Source organism: Oratosquilla oratoria, chromosome 3 (genome assembly GCF_046742065.1).
Source record: "Oratosquilla oratoria isolate Oo_2021 chromosome 3, ASM4674206v1, whole genome shotgun sequence".
Classification (NCBI taxonomy): Eukaryota; Metazoa; Arthropoda; class Malacostraca; order Stomatopoda; family Squillidae; genus Oratosquilla; species Oratosquilla oratoria.
This window is the reverse complement of record NC_134779.1, coordinates 62,227,513-62,234,457: the sequence shown is the minus strand read 5'-3', so window position 1 is coordinate 62,234,457 and position 6,945 is coordinate 62,227,513.

The following is a 6,945-nucleotide window of genomic DNA, read 5'->3' as shown; positions in this document are numbered from 1 at the left end:
ATTTTTAATCACTGAGGTCGAATGTATGTGGTCTTTTATCACTGACAGCTCGTGCTTCCGTCTTACCTCCGAGAAACCTTTGTTGTGTGACGCAACACCAAATGAGGTTTGCTTTCTTTTTATCTAAATCCATTTTGAGAATTGTCTTACTTTATTTTTAGTGAGTTGAAGAAACTATTTCATCTAGTTACTATTAAGAGAAATTTCCATTAATTTAAGTTTTTTCACAAATGTTATGTACAGTATGAAGGAGAGACTACTCCTCAACATATAGGGGAATTTTAATCAACTATAATTTTCTCACCAACTAATCTTATCGATAGTATGAAAAAGCCTAAGCCTTCTATTACTTCAGTGATAGAAAAGAAGTTGCATTTTTAAGTAAAGCATGCAAATCATACTAAACTGCTTGTTCTGTGTGAACAACAGAGCATCAGTTATGAATTAAAGACATGATATCTTGTACACAGACGAGAGAATCAAATTCTATTATGATTGTAGGAAATGGGTTGTATTCCAATAGGTAAACTTCACTTGGGTTTCTGAGGCAAATATATATTTGGTTATACAATATTGTATTATGATACTTCTTTATCTGATTAGATATTCTGCCATAGTTGGAGGAAAAGTACTCAAATCATCCTGGTCCGCATGTACAATGCTGTATGCTAGTTCTGCAGTTAAACTTTCCTACCTTGTTTACACCATTCTCTGACCTTTAAAGGTGTATTTAAAAAATCTTAAGACTGCATTCATCCTACTTTAGGAAAATTAAGTCTTTTTTCACTATATATCACACCCATGTATATATATATATATATATATATATATATATATATATATAAAATATAGTATTGTATTCTAAGAACATTGCTTTGATTATTATCACAGCTAAATTCACTGTTGCACAGTTTGTTTTAAACAGAATGTAATTCCTACTCATCCCAGTTTCCAAGAACGGCACCCAGAGGGACCAATAATGGCTGCCTTCAAGTGGTGGACCTGCAAGAGGGACATCAGCAAGAATCGCCTCCTCTCTGCACACAATCTTCAAAACCTGTCAAAGACCTGGCCTCAGTCTGTAGATGCAGTCCCGATGGTCTGACATTTGGTCTCCAGATTGGGTCCAAGATCTCGGTATATCAGATTCCATTGCATTTCTTTCATTTGAATGTGGAAGGAGATCGTTGTCACCTGCAGTGGGGCTGCGGGTTTCCAGTAAATGAAAGTTGATGTAACAATTATTATATGTTACCATTGTCATTACCTACTTTAAGATTGCAAAGATTCTTAGTATTGAGATCTATGAATGCAGTCAAGAAGAGTAAAAAAAAAAAAAAAAAAAAAAGTGGGGTAGAGGTCCAGCTTCTCAGGTCCTTACCTACATGTAGAGGTAAAGGTACTGAAGTATATATTCTAAACGTAAAGATTGAAGAAAATATCTAATATCCTTCCAGTCGACATGGTTGGAATGTTAGAACCCAAGGCCTTTCAGCGCTAAACAACCACAGACTAGTCCGCCACAAACTGTACGACGAGTTGAATGCATAAGAGAGACCATTTGGTCTCCCGAAATTGGTTTTATGTGAAGCAATTAGTCTATTTCATTGAACCCATGCTTTATTCAATAGAGGTATCCGACTGTTTAACTAAATAGCTCTGCCTAGGTCGTAATACTTGAATTTTATACAGAGGAGGTGATTACAAAATTATGTTCAACTTTTGTGTTACGCCAAGCATCATAGTTATTCGTTTTTATTTCTTTGTATATCTATTTATTTGGTTATTTATTCGGTTATTTATTTTGTTTACTATGATGTTTTTGCATTGTTTACTTTGTTTATTCTTTCTCCTTGTCTATTTTCTTAATTTTCTGTATTAAAGTTTTGTTTGATCGATTAGTTTTATTTATTTTATTTATTTTATATCATCGTTGTTTTTGTTTTAATATCTATTATATTAGTTATTTTGCTTATTGTTTACTCTAATTTCCATTATTGTTTATTTATTTGTTTATGTAGCTTATTTCTAGTTTATACTTATTTTTGGTTACTCTATTACATTGGTTCTTTATTTTGTTTATTTTGTGTGGATTCATTTACCTATATCATATTTTCCCGTCCACTGGAGGCTCACCGTGTAAGAGTTGGATATATATATATATATATATATATATATATATGTATGTATTCTAGGTACATATTACTGAATCCCTTGAGCGAGAAGTAGGCATCCTACAGGTTTTTTCGGGTAGATTACGTGGGGGTGCTGGAAGGGGAAGTTTCGGAATATAGTTTAGGCAATAAAAACAACTTGGAGGGAGACTGTGAAAAGAATCACCAAAGCAGGTGGAGGGAAGATAAACTTAAAGTTTACTCTACAAACAGCAGAAGCATAATTGACAAAATTGATTTGCTGCGAGGTAAAGCATGCATAGAGAATTTTGATATTATAGTTATTACTGAATCCTGGGTCAACATGGCTGATGAACATTTCTTTCCGGAAATCGAAATAGAAGGATATAAGTTTTTTCACAAGGATAGGGTTGGCATGAGTGGGGGAGGTGTAGCACTTTTCGTTAAAGATACAGTAAACTGTATTATCAACAGTTCGATTAAGGAAGAGGGCTGTACGGAATCTATTTGGGTAGAGATTATAGGCAAGAATAAAAAAGTTATTATTGACATCTTGTATAGATCTCCTAACCTCAGCATTGAGCAGACTGATCCCCTGATTCATGAAATTCGCAGAGCATCCCAGTACAAAAACGTTGTGATCATGGGAGATTTCAATTATAGAAACCATGACTGGGAAACTTTAATAGATCAGGAAGCGAAAAAATTCCTATATGTGGTGCAGGATAACTTCCCAAATCAAGTGATTACCGATCCTACGAGGGTGGAAAATACTCTGGACTTACTTTTAACTAATAATGAGCACCTAATGAGTAACGTAAAAGTGGGAGATAGTCTAGGCTCTAGCGATCATCAAAAAATAAGATTTAATATTATTTGGGAAGAATTAAAAAGTACGAATAACGTCTAAGTACCAGACTTCAGGGGAGCAAACTTTGACAATATAAAAACCTATTTGAAATTGAATATGAAATGTAATACGGGCGTTACGGACGTTTCGGATATTGTCGACCCGGTCAGGCCTCGGTACATGACCAGGGGTCGGGTCACGGAGGGTAATATGCATACCTTGGGTCAGGTCACTTGGGGGTGGGAGCTCAACAGACAGATCAGCGATTTAGATGAAATGTATAGCAATCTAACTGATCTAATTATTAATGCACAAAATACATTTATCCCCCTGAAGTCAATACGGAAAAATATTAATACTCCCAAATGAATGACGGATAGATTGAGACATGAGATCGGAAGGAAAAGAGGATTTTACGTAAAAATAAAAAACGGGGAAACACATCTTAGATCAAGATGCAACGGAATGCCAAAACTGGTTAAAAAGAATACACGTACAGCGAAACGTGATAATGAAATTAAGGTTGCCAGTCAAGCAAGATCCAACCCAAAGGGTTTCTTTCATCTCGACAGAAAAAAAAGAATAGAACCAATTAAAAACGATGAAAATGTCATGATAGAATCGGAGGAAAAATGAGTGAGGAGTTTAAGAATTATTTTCTTTCGGTGCTTACTAATGAGAGGTTAGATAAAGTACCTGACTGTGATCCGATTTTCAGAGGGGATGAAGTAAGTAGTCTAATATCAGCATTAGTAAAGAAGTAGTCAAGTAGATTGAAAGACTTAAAGCTACAAAATCCCCGGGACCAGACGAAAATTTTCCGAGAATGCTTAAGGAGTGTTAATTTGAAATCTATGACCAGTTAACTGAAATATTTAATAAATCGGTAGACACTGGTTTTGTGCCTATTGCTTGGAGGCAGGCAAATGTTGTTCCTGTTTTTAAGAAGGAGATAGATTGCCTATATGCAACTACAGGCCAATGAATTTGACATCGGTTATAGGAAAAATGCTTGAATCAGTAATAGTAAATAGACCCAGAGAACACATCGAAAGATATAATTTGATTCGCGATACACAGCATGGTTTCTCCAAGGGCAAGTCATGTGTGACTAATCTTCTATCCTTTTACACTAAAGTATATAAGACGTCAGATAACAATGATAATTACGATGTTAACAATAATAATTACGATGTTATTTACCTTGACTTTAGCAAAGCGCTCGACGAGGTGCCACACCAGAGACTATTAAATAAAATCAAAGCCCATGGAATAGGAGGAAAAGCGTTAGAATGGATTAGAGCTTGGATTAGTAACAAAAAACAACGGGTCACCATAAATTAATTAAAATCTAGGTGGGACAACGTTACTGGTGGAGTCCCCCAGGACTCTGTTTTGGCTCCCATGTTGTTCATTATGTACATAAACGACTTAGACGATGGGATAAATAGTGATGTTAGTAAGATTTTGGATGACACTAAAATAGGACGCCTAATTAGGCCAGGAGACGACGCAGAGATTCTGCAGGATGCTCTAAACAAATTGTTCACATGGTCGGTGAAATGGCAAATGAGCTTCACTATCTCTAAGTGTAGCGTGATAAACGTAGGGCTACACAACCCTGAAAATAGATTTAGCTTAGATGACACGCTTTTAGAGAAAACTGAGTGCGAGAGAGACTTGGGAGTTCTAGTGAGTCCGGACCTTAAAACCAGGAACCAGTGCATTAGCGCCAGGAATAAAGCTAACGGAGCATTAGGTTTCATTGCTAGAACGGCAACGAATAGAAGTGCAGAAGTAATTGTCAAACTCTAGCGATAGTTAGACCCATCCTTGACTATGTGGTACAGTTTTGGTCGCCGTCCTACATAATGGACATCAATTCATTAGAATCGGTACAGAGAAGAATGACCAAAATGATACATGGATTCAGAAATTTGCCTTAAGAAGAGAGGTTTAGGCACTTTAACTTATACTCTCTGGAAAGTCGCAGAGTGCAGGGTGATCTAATAGAGGTGTTCAAGTGAATAAAAGGCTTTAACAAGGGTGATGCAAACAAGGTCATCATATTAAAACAACAGGGCAGGACTCGCAGTAATGGATTTAAACTGGACATTTTAGATTTAAGAAGGAAATAGGCAAGAATTGGTTTACTAATAGGGTGGTCGACGAATGGAATAAACTTAGTAACCATGTAGTAAGCGCTGAAACTATCAGTTGTTTTAAGAAACGATTAGACAACTTTATGGATGGGGATGACAGGTGTTCATGGATACGGAACTGCCTAGTGTAGGCCTTATGGTCTCTTGCAGTCTTCATTCATATGTTCTTATCTTTCTCGGTGTAAAAAGGTTGGGATAAGGGAAGTAAGAGATTGATAAAGTGGAGATTTTGATCACTGGCCGAAGACCGAATGCCAGCCCAACGGAGACCTCTAGATATACTCTAAGACTATCAACAGCCTCATGTATTAGATGTGGAGAAATTAACCTCATGCGCGCCTATCGCATACTACTGAAAAAAAAAGGAAAATAAAGTTGTATATCGTTGGTCTCAATCATTAGATTAACAAAAGAAAACGCAAATAAGAAATAAGAATTAATTAGAAAATGTAGTAATAAAATAATAAAAAAAAAATACAAAATGAAAAATGTGTAAACTATATTGTCATTATAAATAATTTTGAATTAAACTGCAAATGTTCTAAGGAAAGTAACGAGTTTTAGGTTTAAGAGTGCTAGTATGTCATAATATGAATTAAGAAAAAAGTGTTATTCTCAGATTTTTAAATATCTAAAGTTTATAAGGTCATTCGATATTGCATCGATTGTATTTATATACATATATATATATATATATTTATATATATATATATATATATATATATATATATATATATATATATATATATATATATATATATGATTTCAAGAAATCTACAGCGACAATGGCGTTGTTGAGTTTATATTGGAGCTTTAATTTCTCTCGTGCAACAAGTTTCTGTGAAGGTTCCAAATAGCTGAGAAGGTGTCCAAAAGACATTAGGTGCGGTTTTCTCTTTTTTAATTCTCCTATACGTATTTCGACCTTACTCGGTCATCCTCAGGGAGTAACAATAGTTGGTGATTACAAGGTTTAAATACAGGCCGTACATTGGCCGAACACTGGGAGAGGTCATTTCATGTAGCCGCGATCCGTAGCGCTGCGTACGTGGAAGTAGCAACTTCCCTGTCGGTGATTGTCAGCACCGCACCTCCTCATACATTGGCATGACTTCTATGACCCTCTCCAAAAGACTCACACACCACCTCCAGAATGGCGCCATCAAAACACACATGACAAAAGAACACAAAACCACCATCGCCAGACAAACACTAAACGAAAACACTAAAATAATCTACAAAGCTCACGACCCCCTTCGCCTTAAGATGGCCGAAGCAGTGAACATATACATCGAGAAACCTTCCATTAACATACAACTCATGCCCACAACCACACTCCCAAGCAGTAGACGCACATAACACAAACAATAACACCCCTTTCCACAATCCACAAGGAAGTTGCTACTTCCACGTACGCAGCGCTACGGATCACGGCTACATGAAATGACCTCGGTCGGATTCCATTCCTAGACATTTCGGTCATAAGAGACCCGGACCAATTGTCCTTTACTGTGTATAGGAAGCCTACCCACACAGGAAATTACTTACATTTTTTAGCCACCATCCGGATAATATTAAATCTAGTGTTGCATCGGGCCTATATCTCAGAGCCCTTAGGATTTGTAGTCCACAATTCTTGCAAATAGAATTTGACATCATCAATAAACAACTCTCCAACGTAGGTTATCTGGAATGGTTTCTAAAGAAAGCCCTACATAAAGCCAAATCCAACTTTTATCAACCAAATAACTCCAGAGAGAAGTTTAAATGGGGTAACAATAACATCATTGTACCATTT